A 17,177-nucleotide genomic window follows, 5' to 3' on the forward strand; every position below is an offset into this window, starting at 1 on the left:
AGAGACTGTTTATGTGTTAAGAAGTATGAATGAAAACTTCTCTTTACAGGAAGATTGAGGTGACGTATAGCTATATACCTATGGAGTGACATAGTTCGTTTCTTACCATTCCTGTTCACATGTGAATATTTAGTACTTAAAATAGGACTATTACATAAAACAGAAAAGTCGCTATTAATATATAGCGATACCTTACGTTCAAGAAGCATTTTCTTCTCTCTTAAAGATGCATCAGTCCTTGGACGTGTACAGACATTCGTTGGGCTTATTTAGAAAGGACTATTTTACTTTCAGTTATGAGTGAGCGTATGCAGTCTCCGTGCCACTAGTTCCATTAGACATCGGTCTCTGCTTTACTACATAATTCTCATTGGTCTACAATTACGGCAGATTTAAGTGGAAGGGTATATAGGCGACACAACCCATTGGTTCCTAGGTTCTGCTGGGCAAAAGAGGGACACATGAAAATGTAGGACATGGCCAGCCTATAATAAACCTATAATCATGTAAATATGAATCATCTGTGCACAGCCAGCAAAAAGCGTCGTCCTAACCCATGCAGTGTAAATGCTGAATGGTATAGTATATGTGAGTTACCTAGCCTTGAGCTAACATCTGTATTAAATTTGGTGCGCTATTTTCCCTACTCCCATATATGTGTATGATGCTTATTGGACAGAAAATCAGAAAAAAGCCACAGCCTCACATAAAACAACAGAAGTTGTGTGGGCAAAGTCCGTTTTGAATATTTTGTCATCTAACAGAACATATAGAAGGGTCAATAAAACAGAGACTACAACAGCAAAATTAAATTCAATGTTTAAATTTCGTTATGAAATTTAACATACTGAGCAAACCAGGCCTGTAGAGTATAAACATATGTGTGCATATAACGACAACAATGGCCATCAGGTACAGACTCAAGACTAAATACATTATTTATTTATTTATTTATTTTCTTACTATTTTAGTCTCAACAGAGAAACCCAATTTTTATCAGTATTTCTGTACTTGAGTAATGCCCTTAAAGGTGTGTACTACTAAAGTTTTAAAGTTTGAAGCCGGGAACACACCATAAGCGGATTTTTAGAAATTCACAAAATGCGCCTGTACGAGCGAATAGGTACACTAATTGTAGCTTGAAGCTAGAAGTTACAAGATACTTCAAACTAAAATAGGTAAACTAACTGTCGTTTGAAGTAAAAAGTTACGTGTTACTTATATCAAAAGGTTTCCGTTATTAAGGTATGTAGAAATATGACCACTTCAAGAGAAATGAGAAAAAGAAACACATTTTTAGAAAAGGTATGTCTGATAGTATGACCTTTTTTAAGATACCAAGGGACGACAGCATCGGGAGCTGTTACTTCAACCTGCTCAAGTCACGTTGTTTCACGCGATGTCAGGTTTGATAAATCCAGGAGACATAAGTAACCACACGACTTCATTTGGGGAAGCCACTGGTGTGTGGGGCTACTCTGAAACTTCCATAAATCTCTCCGCAAAAAAATACGTGACACATAAAGAACCGTCTTTTATTGCAAGGAAAGGCGGAGATGTGTCACAATATATATGTATACAGTCTTGGATTTGTGATAAATTTCAGTACGTCAGGTGGTTTATTAATACGTCTGCAGACTTAAGGACATTCATTAATGCTCACGTAGAAGACAAAACTGGCATTGGACCAGTGGGCTTCTCTGGTTCCTGCTATTTCATGGATATTAATCACAGATTAGTGCGTACACTTCACGGATTGTAAACGACTGACTATAAGTTTAAACTCAAATTCTTTTTTACTTGATTAACTATTGGGTGATTTATATAATATATACGTGCCAATTGTAACTATCGAATGATTTCTGTCATACCTGCTATTTAACTGATATACTTTAACTGATGCGTGACATACTGGGTATCCTCTCCTCCCGCTTCCCGCCACTTATCTCACTCACTGACACATTTACTGCTAATATTAACAACATGTTTTTATACCTTGGAAGTCAGGAGCTGAATGACTGTTGATGGAAACGCTGGTTTGTTCTCTGAGTGCCCGTGATCTATAAAGCGTACCATGGCAAACCGGCCTGCTCAGAAAGCTTAACCATCTCAGTACTGAATATGTCTTCTACTGATCTGTTTATATATGACTACGATTTGTTTCTCCCACTTCACCATTAGCAGCTTTTGTATATATCCCTTTTATTGTCTGCACAACTCTGCCCGGTTTCTTCCCACCATAATGCTGACCCTTCGTCGTATATGTGAAATATTCTGGAGTAAGGCGTTAAACACCATCCAAATAAATAAATATTGTCAACATGCCTCACTGCCTTCAAGCTACGGTGTCAAGTGGCGTATACGATGCTGCAGTTGAAACATGACCAGCCTTCATTGACCGCTTAGGTGGTCTAATGGTTAAAGCGTCCCCATCGAAATGAGGAGATCTGGGACCAAAAGCGGGTCGGGTCATACCTAAGGCTTTAAATATTGTACTTGTTGCTGCATCGCTTGGTGTATAGTACTGAGAGGTTGGAGCAAGAAAAACGGCACTGATTGGCCCGACGTCATTATTATGGGAGGTTGGGATGTTATGTTTGGTGTCTTCGGCATAATATTTGAGTGACCGCAGCACTTCGGTTACATGGACTAGCCCTACCACAAGAAGGAACAGTATATGTACACACACCCCATGACTCCTCGTTGACTGAAAACTTCCAAAGTACGACGTAAAACCAAAAGCCTACTTACAAGCATATAACAGCAATCGCAAATTACCATGTTGTCGCATAGATTTATTTATTTATTTGACTGGTGGTTTACGCCGTATATTTCACTTATACAACGGCGACCAGCATTATGGTGGGAATGTTGTCGTGTACATCAACGGTTGTATAAGTGGTCAGGTATAACCCTGATTGCCTTTCAGTTTAACTATATTAAGGCCGGTGGGGCAATAGCTTATACTTCATGCAGAATAGCAGCCCGCTATTTATCAAATAAATAAATAAATAAATCATTCAGAATATAATATGGAGGAATACCCATGTACAGTGTGCACCATGTGTAGCGGCATAATGCAGTTTACATGGGAAAGCACAGAAATTATCTTATCAGTTACTGCACAGATATTATTTGTAGATATGGTATAAGGATAGGCTGAATACACCTCTCGCCGCAGGGTAGGAATGCTCTTATAATTACAGATATATACATGTATACATGTGGGTTTAGAAAATATCCCTATATGCCACAGATGTAAAGAATAACCGTCCAATAAATATATGCGACACCATGCAGTATGTTGTGCAAGTATATCATTAACCAGAATTACTACTACATGATTACGTTACAGACGAACTCAGACTTGGACTGCACGATTGCTTACGACATGGAAATCCCTTAGAGGGCATGTCACAGCTATGCAATTCACCAGATGGATGTGTAAATCCAAATATAGGTGATGACCCGGAGTGCGTAAGACACACCCGTGAAAGAATTCAGATTTTATATCGGCTGATCGCGTCTGGCTGCGTTCTTTTTCGTCACCCAATGGTATTGTGTATTGTTATTTTATCAATGCTGAAAGTAATACGGGATAGGGGAGAGGGAGGGGTTTTCTTGGGGTTTTTTTTTCTTGGGGGATAAACCATCGCACGTGACCAAGTGCTGTACCTAAAGGGCACCCGGACATAAGCAATCGCTTTAACTCGCTTCATATTTCCCAGTCTTAGAACTACATATAAGTCTGAATAGAAGCTCTGTCAAGAACATCCACTACGTAAATACGACAACAATTCTTGTGCACGTACGAAGTGTGTTTAGTCTGTTATCATACATATATGTAGCTATAGGCTGGGTTTCAGCACGACCATAACAACATAATGAAGTATCCCACAGTAATGATTTATGTACCAAGAAGTTGTCCTGATGCAGATGGCTCTACGACAGAAGGCACAGATACTTGCTGCTTCTGATAATACACTGCACCTGACAACAGACATGTTGTTGTCGTTGTTTCTTTCTGTCACATCTCATACCCTTAAGGATGGATACAGGGGCTCATTGTCAGATTCAGATTCTCCTAATATATCAAATGACCCCAAATTTTAAAAAAAATAACCCAATGAAGTTCTGCATTTGGAAAAAACATTTTGGTAGTTTTGGGCTTTCAAAACTGATGAACTGTTGAAGAAATGTGATATTTACAAACACTGAAACTTTGCCTGGTCTGTTTGATCTAAATAATACCATGTTTTGATGTCACTGAAAAGTTCTTGTTAAAAATCAAATAAAAGGAACTATACAAAAGATCCTGAATCCAACGATGACCCAGCTACAGTAATAAAGGCCTTCTCGTGAAGAGAGTTGTACAAGAATCCTTTCTTTCAATGTTGACTCCACGTCTGATCGATCTATTCAAACGCTGGGTCACTCTATCCTAAGAGATTGAGCGATATTTCTTTTTGTATAATTAATCATTTACCTAGATTGTTGTTTCGTTGAATCCACGGGCCATGAAGTAGTTTACCGATCATAGGTATGATAACCGCCTCTTGTAAATGTAGTTCATACTGTACATACGGCTTACAGGTGTAAGGCTGTCTCTGATTGCGTTACCATAGTTATAGTCTTGAACTTTGCACAAGTCCCTTAATATAGCCTACCAATGCTGCAACCCGATCAGTCTCTAACACTGACAAAGCATAGATAAATCATCATCAATCAGGCCAGTGTAGAGCAATATAACGAGTTTTTGGTCTTACAATGGTCGGTCATTATGACACAAATATTAGCCAATTGTGGCTTTCGGTATCGATATTTTAGGACCACCCGGTATATATATGACACGTAACTATTGGCTGACTGACAATCCGGTATCAACAGCATAATCCTTCCCTATTGCTTAAGACTAATTGCCGTACGACTATATAATGTAGCCTATTATTAACGTAAGCCTAACCATGCAATATCACTTTACTTAATAGTCTATAAAGACTTAAACATTAACTGTTCATGTGCAATCCCTACAAGCTTTTTTATACTGCAGCAGAACTAATTACAGCATGAAATGCGTGAGCACTTAACAAGTTCATTATACAACATATACTTCGGCTATAAGACTTCATGAAATAAAGTTCTTTTTCTCACGTTATATTATGATATGTGATGTGATATCTGAAAATCTATACACGAAAAAGTCAAACTGTTAATTGTTCACACAGTTTTTATGTTTTATTAAAAAACGAAAGCGAATATACACATATATTGATTTTAAGTATATATATATATATATATATATATATATATATATATATATATATACATATATATATATATATATATATATATATATATATATATATATATATATATATTGTGTCGCGGTAAAGTCCCCTAAAGTGGCAGCCATACGCTTAGTTGTTTCGCTGTTGACCTTATTGTCGTGGAGACCTAAATGCCACGTGGTTGATTTGGTGTCGCAAAACATTTCGGCATCATATCATCACGCAACAGACTCCCCCTCCCCTTCTCCAAAAAAGCGCGTTTTTCTCGATCTAAGAACGTGAATAGCACACATGTGCGCGTGACGAGTTCAACGATTTAAGAGTTTACGCGCGGAGTGTAGCTGGCAGTCATGCGTACTTGGGGTCGCAGTGTAGCAGCTGGCGCTATAGCCTGGATTGGGTTACACGAGTAGATCAAATCCAGTCTTAAAAGTACGAACTTCTCTTCTCATCTAGGCCTATCTATTGCGCAAAGCCTTTTTAAATTTGAAGAACTTTTACCAGAAATTTCCTAAGGATTTAGCAAAAACTTGTGTAAAAATGTGTCAGTTCAAACATGCTGAGCCCAGTGGAAATGTTGACAGATTGAGCGACCGCGTGGTCAGATTGTATGGTCACTGAACCAGGCTAAGTGAGAAACTAGTAAAAGCCTTTACAGTGTCCCCATATAGTGGATGCTATCCCAAATTCTATGTCAGCGCTGCTTCTGCTAACATCACATGAGCATCAGTTACTACAACGTGCTTCCGAATCTGAAATGGCTTACCGTGTGAAGGCAGAAGACTGTCGTGGTAAAGAAATGTTGTAGTTCGGTCCCAGGGTAAAAGCGCCGTCTAGGCTGCTCGCACCGTATCGGCAGATCCACAGCCTCTGTTGTTTGACATACTTAGCCAGTTCGGTGACCCGTCTGTGACATAGAGGGGGAAATAGGTCAGCGACGGCAGGCTGGTGTGTTTTGTACCACCTCCTTCTCTGTATATATACTGCTCATTCGTCACAAATAGCTAGAGAAACTAGCGCTTAGATTGCCTAAATGAACAAAGACTTAAATACTGTATATGTATAAATATTCCGTTGGGTTGTCGCCGGCAAGCATTTTGAAAAAAAAAAACCAACATAGAAATTCCTTATATCACAGTAAGTTGTCAAATACAAGCCATGCGCACAGAATTAGTTTTATGACGATTCTCCAAAGATATCTAGATATTAACATAGACCAGATAACAGATGCGCTTGTCTTCTTGCTCTGTATATGTAGCAATATTTGTTAAGTACAATATGTGCACGTGTGTTCATCCAAGTTATATCAACAGAGCGCGTTGTGATCGAAAGCCACATTATAGCTTGGTAGGTGCCATTTGTAATTGTATTCAATCGTCAGTTTCAACAAAATCAAAATCGTTAAAGCTGCCTTCACACGGTGCGATTTAACATAGGTACAATACTGAAATGGCATTAATATAGCTGAGATCTACCTGAGGTTACGGCATTAAAATGGCGGACAGTACTATGTACATGCAAATACGATAGACTGTTCACGTCGCCTGAACTGCATACTGAATTTGTGTTTCACGTGATATATATCAATCACAATAATGTATAACACAAGAAACACATACTGTTCACGATCTCTGTGACAGAATATATGTACATGAGAGAAATAGATGTCAATAAACCTATGGATGTCTGATAAGCACAGAGTGACAAATTTAAGCGAACAAACGATATATGACCCAGTGTCTCTATAACATGTGTACAAATAACTTAAAAATGAGATAACTTCACTTTGTTTTCGAATTTTATTCGACCATGGCGTTTTTCAACTGCCTGCTTCTCTTCTTGCTACCAGTCAGTATTTATTTTGGTGGGAATTGGCCTTTTAGCATATTGGAGTAAACTATCAATATACTGAAAATATATTTTTGACAATTCCAGTTTTCTCCACCTTAAACTTCACCATCGTCATATTGGTGGAAATCATCAATAAAAAAATGTAATCATTGGCGCTTTAAAACCCCATTTAACTTTCAACAGGGCGCTTAACAACAGTCAAATGAATAAATAACCAAAAAAATAAATATTTTTAAATATAGTCTGCGCCTGGCATGCACTTTTAAATATAGTTATGTAACATTAAAATGAACGGCTTGACAACAGAGTTATTGAAAGTGTTTAAATTATTATTAAACATTAATGTTGTGTTTTACATGTTATAATGGTTGTTTGGGATGAAAAGACTGTAGTAAAGGGTGGCTTTGGATAAGAGTCGTGTGTCATCGATTGGAAACGCCATTTGTCTGTTGACAAAATGTTACTGGTATACAGCTGATTTCACACCAAGACTGCAAATAATTAACGATCAGTCAAAGCCAATACAGCGGACAGCTACGCACGCGCATTAAAATCACTTATATATGCCATGTTCGTGTTAAATTTGTTTTCATACGACATATCAAAATTGAAAATACCAATATAAAACCCTGATGTTTTTTCTTACTATAAATTGTCATTGCTGGCCGATTGTTATAAGGTGTCGCTTTCGTGACAGCTGATTGATTCAACCCCAGTGAGATCGCGTTCTCGAATCCATTTCCAGGTTATTCACCTATGGGCTAATATATATGTATGGATCTTCAACAACCGTGGTTTTCCCCCGAGGTCTGCCCGGTTTTCCTCCCACCATAATGCTGGCCGCCGTCGTATTAGTGAAATATTCTTGAGTACAGCGTAAAACACGATCAAATAAACAAAATATATATGTATGTATATATGCTTATGTTTTCGGCCATATGACAACGAGGAGTCTCTTTGTGTGTCTACGTATAATGTGTTTTCTTGTGGCAGGCGAGTCCATGCTGCCGAAGTGCTTTCGTCGCTAAAGTATCGTATTGAAGACACCACACATCACACCCCATCTAGTCACATTACACTGACACCGGTCAACCAGTCTTGTTTTCTTACCCTAAACGTTCTTCTCAGTTTGAGCAACAAGTAAGGAAGCAACAGATAGAATTTTCAAAAAACCTGTAGCGATATGCGATGATAGATTTTCCCGAGGTTGGCTTGGTTTCCCTTTGCTCAGCTTTATCGTCGTTTTATGAGTGATATATTCTTTTGTACCGTGTTAAATTGTATTTTAATTCATCCTTGACAGGTGTTTCCAACAGATTTTAACCGAGTGCAAAAATACCAAAGCAGCACTTTTCAAAGTTTATCTCTCTCCAGCTCTTTGTGATTGGGACTATGATCAAATAACCTTGATGCAGGCTTGCAGGAAATCCCCGAATCGCGCATGCGCAATATGAACTTAAAGGTGTCATTTATTATATCCTGACAGGCATAACATGAGACAGTCAGATTTGCAAGGCTTTCATAACACTGTAATCACTGTGCTCAGGTGGAGCTCTATTTGAGCAGTATCATTAACCCATGATGCCATACAATGTTCCTGTAATGAACAAATTAAAAAAAAAAATACAACAACAGCAACAACATATTAATGAAATTTGCCCACAGGCCATTAGTACATGTCTTTAAACATGTGTAAAACTGTGGGTTAAAGTCAAGCTCATGCTGGCTTCCTCTCCGGTCGTACGTGGGAAGGACTACCAGCAACGTGCGGATGGTCGTGGGTTTCCACCGGCTCTGTTCGGTTACCTCCCAATGCCGTCCACCGTCGCGTATATAAGTGAAATATTCTTGAGTGTGGCATTAAACACCAGTCAAATAAATAAATAAATGAACAAACATGTTTTGGTGCTTGTATCATACATATATAGAGGCCTTGAATCAAGATATCAGAAAACACGAGTGTTGTGCTATACCGGAATCAAAATGTAAGTCTATTTTAACATATGTCGCGATGTACTTTATGCTTATGTTGATAGAGATAATAGATCCTATATCAGCAGAGGTCAGGACAATATATGCAGCGCGGACCGTAAACACTCTATAGCTCTTGTCACGTTTCACTCTAAATTTGTCACTTGTTCAGATACCACATATACCGGTGAAAATGATACGGAGCTGTTGAACTTTGTGATTAATGTCTACATGTGTTTACGACGTGCGTTACCACAGTTTGGTCACGTCGAAAACAACTATACGACTTACATAACTGTAGGAATCGGTATACAGTTTGTTATTTTTTATTTTGTGGTCCACAATATTTCGGTCATTGAATGACCTTGTCCCCTTTTAGCAGACCGATCCCAGTGTCAGCATGTTTATGTTATTGTCTCGCTAAAATATCGAACACATCAAATAAATCTATTACAAGCATCCATTCACACTATACTGAGTCTGGACAAATCCCTATCTGCTGAGCGCCAAGCTATTTACGTAGCCATTAAAATTGTCGATTTTAAGGTTTTTATTAAGTAGAACCTTGTTCGAGTTTAAACCCCTGGGCCCGTATTTATCAAAGAAATTATGACTTACGTCATAAAACACAAGTCTTTAAAAAACCAAAAACAGAACAGGAAAGAACTCAAAGGGTGGTTAGTACATTGTTCTGCAGCAAAGAATCAGTGTACAAATTTTAAATATTCTAGAGAGAAACATTTTAATTGTCGCTGTTTTTAAATGTTTGACGTAAGTCTCAAGACTTTTGATAAATATGGGCCCTGATCTCCATACTTTTTAATCGAGACACTGTATATTGCTGCTACTGTCACTCAGGTTTTTACCTTTAGCCGACGACTAAACTCTTCCTATACCGGAAATTACCACACCGTCATCGTTATCCTATCTGATTATTAGCTACTCGTGAAGGTAAAAGATTTATGCAAATTTCCTAAAAGCTATTGGACATATGTCGTGCCCACTTGAGGAGTCGATCAAACCTCCCATGCAGGAGTATTCTGACATCACCTTTTAATAATATACGGCAACCAAACAGTCGTAATAAAACCCTGACTGTGGACAAGACGTCGGATTTCACCGGTCCAAGGTGTCACTATTTGCCAAATATCACACTGTCGTCGCTCTTCTGGTTTTTCTCTCTGTGTTGAAGTCTTTTATTACAACAAGTTGTTGTTTCACCTTTGGTGTCCATCAGTGGGCGAACTACTACTGTATATACAGTATATATTGTATATTTATATTTCTTATGAATTCATCAGTTGTTGAGTCGCGTGGATCGGTTGTTCCCGCCTGTTGGATCAAAGCAGTAAACACAGCTTCATGTGAAGTGTCTTGCGCGTATAGGGCTAATATATGTTCCACAAATCGGCATATAAGTGAAAACTTGTTGAAAACGGTGTTATTCACCAATCACATAAAATAAATAAAATAAATAAAGAAACCTCCAGACTAGAGGAATACGAAGCCTTCTGTATTCGTCCTGAAACGTGCGATTGCAAACATTGCTTCATGTGAGATCTGTTTTTAATGCATTTCATCCGTAATATAGATGAAAAACTGCATGTATACTATGTACACTTAATAATTTAGTGTTTAAAAGGCACAAGGTATTAAAAATATACAGATACGCGCAGACTTTACGAAGATATAAAATAAAAACAAATTCTCAGCTGTTTTTTTCTGAACTGTCTGTCCAATTAAGCGACCTCCAAATCAAAAATGTTGTGCACGTTACACAGGCGTTCCATATACAAGCCGCTTTTTTCCTGACCAAATTAATCAATCCATTCATCAATAAATAAATAAGGCTTCAAATTAATCAATCAAAAGTGACACCTTCGTTACAGGTGAAGAGACACTGAACATTTAGGTAAACGACCACATTCGGACTACACATGTATAAGCTAACAAGAATGACGGAATCGATTCACCGTAGAAAAAGATTCTCGGCTTACCAGCTGCAGACGGCCCTAGACATTTAGTTGTTGCTGACGGCAGACACCGGCTTGAGATATGGATTCACACTCCCAATCGCTTGTAGTTCTAGTCAGTCAGCTCAATTAGACCGAACGGATCAAGGCAGACAGCAACCAGAAGGGTTTGATTAAAAAATAGAAATATAAAGACGCTCGGCAAGGAAGTGTGTAAGATGCTGGGTAAATATGTCTGAGTATTAACCTAGTGACAAGTGAGACGGCTTAATTCAATCGCCCCATCAATTTGTTTTATTTCACTGCACCCCAGTTTGACATGTGTTCTTTGACGGATCGATCGCTGACCACTATATCGCCTGTAAGCCTCACCACGGGGTCGTTTTGATATGGAGTAATCCTCTTCACGAACACAGGTTCAAGTGAAGGTTTTTGCGAGACCCGGATATGGTTAGAAAGCCCAGTAATACACATTGGGGTCACGTAACAGATTATTTCTCCAGACTCCGACGAATACCTTCCACTCTGTGAAATGGTACCTAATGACAACTTGACACAATCTGTGATGTAATTCAACGACTAAAGGGAGAGTGTGTAAAAAGGTTAAAAAAATCAGGATGACTTTGGGAACTAGGTATGTGAAAACTGAGGTGAATGAGTAAGTTCTTGCTCTACTTAGTTAACTCGGCCTAAAATGTCTGCCAAAGCAAAGTGAGACAGACATTTGACTGGGCAATCCTTTCTCCTGCGCAATACTAAATATATAGATATAATTTATCTAAGAATATTGTACCATTATGTTTATTTATTTATTTGATTGGTGTTTCACCTCATACTCAAGAATATTTCACTTATACGAAGGCGGCCAGCATTATGGTGGGAGAAAACCCGGCAGGGTCAGGGACACCACAGGACCAATCGAAAATTTTTTCAAACGAAACTATCTCGTACAAAATGTGTTGTTCGAATACTGATGATGACTAGCCCTGATGTCTACGCATTTTAGTGTACATTACATGTGCGTGATAAAGACAAATGACCAAACTAAATAAACTGATGGCTGACAAGTTTGATTTTTTGCCCTAAATTCGTGACCAGTAGTTTTACAGGAGAAAAACCAAAAGAATTAAAATACATACGATAAAAGAGCATGAATCTTTCTGTACACGTCTGCTAAATAAATACTAAAGGCATATTTTTACGACTTTGAGCCAACCGAAATCTTATCTTACAGTAAGTCCACGGATAAAAACAAAACCTTGGCAATAGCTATAAGATACTGAATAGCATTTGGCGGGCATAGCGGACATGACAAAGCTCATTGGAAGAATTGGTGATAAACTGACGAGTTTTCTTATTTCTCTTAGCCTTTTCACGTCATTAAAAATTGAAAAATGGCTGCCCAAACCCCAACCATCGGGTGACCTGGATTCTGTCGCGATTCGTATGTTTGATTCCACTTGGTACGAGATCGCCAGAAATCCTGATCAACTGTGTTTTGAAATCAAGGGTAGGGGTGGAGTGATTATAATGGGTCTCATCTGACGTCGTATTAGGACATATGCACCCCACAAATACTATCCCATGCACATACAACTCACAGATTCAAGTATATCCCAATAATTTGGCACGTAACCGACGATTTTCCCCTTTTTTTACCTCTTTTCTCTGTCTTAGGATTAAACCAGAGTTGTTGTTTCTGAACTTATAATTGCAAAGGTTATTATCACGTCAGGATACATATCAGAAAGCTGAATCTTCTTTCATACAAAGTTATATTGGTCTAGTTAAACAGTCAGGAATATGAAGTCTATCCAACGTGACACCCTTCGTGTGAATGAAATATATGTGCATATATGAATGAAAATGAAAAATAAGAACAGGAAGCGTTTTCCAAATGAACATTCTCGACAGTATGACAATCAATTAACGGAACATAGCGCCAATACGTTTTCCTTAAAAATCCATGGAGCAATGATTGTAAAGACATATGTATAGTTTATATCAGGTGATGATCAACCCATTAATTACGTTACATTGTTTTAGCAATGTGGGTAATGTTAGAATATGGACATATGCACCTTTTGTGAAAATTTTAATATTTTTCAGGCCAAACTCATAAAACATTTTATTTTGTTCATCCAAGGAAACAAAGATTTGGATCAATCATAACCTAAAAGAAACAAATATATGAATATTCATCTTACTCCTAAAGATTTAGAGATAGCAGTGCTATTCAAGAGAGATATACATCTAATACCCTGAAATTCTTAACAAGAACGTTCTCCACTATTATAAAGCATAAAATTGAACACCGTTAATAAATACACCACCTATTCAGTGTGACAACTTCAGACAGGCTGCGATGTGCTGACAGCCGAGTTTTAATTGGTAGGACGATGGAATTTGAAATCAAATCTGTTCTCCATTGGTGTGTGAAGGGTCCGTATCAAGGTCAAGAGTGGATAGTATGACCTCGGAACAATCTGGGGCAACCATCCTGAGAGGATAACATCAATCCGACTTCTCATAGGATACAGATTTGTCAAACCGCATTACCGATCCATTGTGTCTGCGTTATTCCTTGTTGCATACAGGGTAAGCTGTGATCTGTAGATTTCGCGCCCTTACTTCAACTCTCAGCGGATATACGCTAAACGTTTTTGTCAGCTGTACATCAAATTCAGTGTGCCTCTTCAGGCCAAACAATGGATCGATTTTACTTAGTCTCCTGTGAGCGATAGGCTAAAATTGACAGTGATGTTCCTAACGTGATTTCTCCTGACAGGGGCCACCCCAGAGTTGACAGCGAAAACACTGGTACTGTCAATAAAATACTGACCATGCTCAAACAATAATCTCAACAGCCTTGATCTGGTCGTTTGTGTTTTACAACGCTGTTGTCTGGTTGTGACCTTACATGGGCGGCTTTGTGGTGGCCATCTTTGTTTCGTTTAAAAGCGGAAAGTGGAAACTCGCGTATCTCTATGCGCAATTTGCAGAAATGGTGGAATAAACCTATAACTCAAAGTGCAGCCCGTTGTAAACTGGAATGACTCATTTAACCCGACTTGTTTGCGGTATAGAAGCCTGACTGACATTTCGTTGACACACTGCCCCTCGGCACCCACTCGCTCACAAAAAACAGTAAAGCCAATATCTAGCCAATATCTAGTATTATTCATTTTTTTTTTGGTCATGTGACGAGGTGAAGAGACGAGGCTATTGAAATTTTGAAAATGAATAAATTATTTTTGAATAGTTTGTTTCACAAGAATAAGTAGCAATTACCTTACTCGACAGAAGAAATATACATTTATTACGTGAGTAGAAATTTGGAATGATACAATAAAAGACAAATCAGTACAGGAACGAGGTACGAGTTTTGGATCATTTATTGTGGTTGAGTAATAAGTGTTAAACTTAGTTTCTGTTTATAATTTGAAATTGAGGGTTCTGCAATCCCATAACGATTTCATCAATTCCAATGATATTGTTTTCAACGTATATAAACAGCGATTTTCTTATTGTATATAATATACGAACAAATTAAATACTTAGATATTTAACCATGTTATCTTGACATTGATAGGGAAGGACTTATGCGGAAATGTCAATCATTGCTGGCTTATTAAACCAGTCTTTGTTGGTAAGTTTCTGAATATCTCTTCTCAAGATGAATCAGGCAAACGAAAGACTCACATTTAACTAAATGCCTCGGACTGAGACCCTTGGAATGGTTTACAGTTACAAGGGCTTGCGGCAGGATCTTTCGAAATAGTGCTTACCGTCACAAAACTACAATAAAAGCTGTATGTATTCCTCTCTGCCCCTTTGTTTAACGCCAATCCCCGGCAATTTAAAACAGGATAATGTATTTAGATTACAGACCAATCGAACGTCTAAAAACAATTCCCTTCAGAGATACTGCTGACTTGAGCCTCGTTTTCATGCTAGGGTAGTCTTGAATTGCCCATTACTCTATCCAGATGGCCGCCATTATTGCAGACTCCATCGATCCCGTCCATGAAAGTTAGTGTCATCTTAGCCACATCTTAGATTTAGCGGATCTGTTTGGCCAAGTTCGAAGCAAGAATCTCTAACAGTTAAAGAAGCTTGTAAATGAGTCAGCTGACAAAACGTATATGTGCTGCTTTAAAAGATGCAGTATCTACTCCGATACGGCCAAGGCATAAAACAAATCACTGGAAGCAAATTTGATATTTACCAAGGATATATATAGGCGTCTTCCAGACAGTTCCTTTTACAAGTCCATTTGGTTTGAGAAAAGTAGATTAAATATTACCTCTACACGATATGTAACAACGTCAAACCTCACAGTGACTGCAAATTAAACAGGTGAATAGTTTCACTTTATCAATATGTCCAGCGTCGGATACCATTTGCTCAACAATAAGTATTAATGCTACTGTTCACGAAACTCCTCATCGAGTTTCTCTCAGCCTCCATTATCTCCATTTTCAGCTGTGCTTACATAATAGCCAGATTTGAAATGATACTGTCGCGTTGACAGTTTGGAGGCGTTATCCATAGTTCACATACGCTGTACTGAAGCTTCAAGATAGCGTTTACCTCCACAGGTCTTTTGTTACATTCAGCATCATCATTCAGAACCGTGTTTTTTCATCGGTGCTAGTGGAGGTCAGCGCTAAAACGTCTTCAACCGCCAAGCGCTTCCTTCACAATTCACAGTTTAGAAACAAACCCGTTTAGCGCAAGACCAAATCATTGCACTTGTAGTTTGTTTCAGGTAAGAATTTGAATAAAAAAAATGCTCAGTAATTACCGGCATGATTTTAAGCCTATTTCAGCCTAATGTGGTCATATGTAATGTTTTGCTCCATTGCTTTTAAACGGTTTTAACTCCACTGCATCTGTGTTCGATAATCGGAGATAAATATGATATAGTATGGAAGGTTTTGCAAATCCCAGGAATTGTCATCTTTTCGTGGCTAGTGGTCTTGTCTTTTCTCTTTGAGTGGAGAAATTTCCTAGATAGTCTCTGTGTATCACACTGAGCTTATCACAAAATCAAGCAAACGCTATTCTCAAGAGCTCTATTATTAAGACAAACAAAAATATATAAACCCGTCTGAAATTTAATATCAATGCACCCTGGATACATGTGCTGTCAGACATCCCACATACCCCATGTTATGTGGGGAAAATGAAGACAATGCTCTTTACATTCGAATTCAGTTAAGTTCTATAGTCCTTCACACACAGAATCAACGGCTGTTTAGAAAATTTTCCTCCTGATTTGCTTAATGGTTATTAGAGTGCTTAGAGTGACTACAGTTAACAGCATTGTTTTGCTCCTAATAGATAAACCTTTACTTGCTGGCCCAATGTTCACTGGGTAATATTGACTACGGTGTTATAACAGAAATACTGCTTAACAATAACACCTTGCTAGCATCCTACGCAAGTGGAAATTCAGGATTCTCAATAAAATAAAGCCATTTGTTCCATTTAATTGCGTTAAGCCTCAAGCACTCACTCACTCACTCTATTTCATTGGTAATCGGCCATAACATTTGGTGCATGCGTTAATCGCATTGTAATGTTTCTCTTTAATGTTTAATAGTAAAGGTGAATGGGAGTATTGTCAAAACTGGTTAGGTCACCGTTGTCTTAATAAATGTATGCATATCATCTGGGCATTGCAATCTCTTCCTAGGTCTCATAAAGCACAAAAATGAGCACACTGACGAGCTTATAAAAGCTGCTTCTTACTGCAGTGAGATGCAATGAGGTCATACGGTTGAAACTAGAGGACAATTTGTTTTGAATTTATTCCACGGCTATGTCAGATTTATCCAACAGGAAGTTCTTCAGGAACGGAAAATTTTCGAGATGACATGCTCATAAATCCTGTTCTTGACAGAGTTTTGCTGGCAGCTACAGCTGCACGTGATTAGGCAGGGTAAATGCCCTGATGGAGGGCCGGTTATTGTAGGTGACAAAACATGAGCATAAAATACCTATGGTACACGTACCCAATATACCCAGCAGACGTTATCGATCTGATTGTCTAATACACGCTGGATATCGGGCCGATATTCCGGAAAAG

General features: G+C 38.3%; 1 protein-coding gene across 3 annotated transcripts in view; it reads right to left on the reverse strand.

Moving 5' to 3' along the window:
* The window catches only part of LOC135467130 (FMRFamide receptor-like), a 119,723-nt gene extending 108,524 nt beyond the window's left edge, over positions 1–11,199 (reverse strand). For all 3 annotated transcript variants that reach the window (XR_010444162.1, XM_064744903.1, XM_064744895.1), the window contains exons 1-2: positions 11,108–11,199; positions 6,055–6,195 (exon numbers count right to left, since the gene is read on the reverse strand). The gene's annotated coding sequence lies outside the window, so the exon portion shown is untranslated. The remainder of the gene's footprint in view (positions 1–6,054; positions 6,196–11,107) is intronic.
* Positions 11,200–17,177: the final 5,978 nt, after the last annotated feature.

The sequence above is a fragment of the Liolophura sinensis genome, chromosome 1 (genome assembly GCF_032854445.1).
Source record: "Liolophura sinensis isolate JHLJ2023 chromosome 1, CUHK_Ljap_v2, whole genome shotgun sequence".
NCBI lineage: Eukaryota > Metazoa > Mollusca > Polyplacophora > Chitonida > Chitonidae > Liolophura > Liolophura sinensis.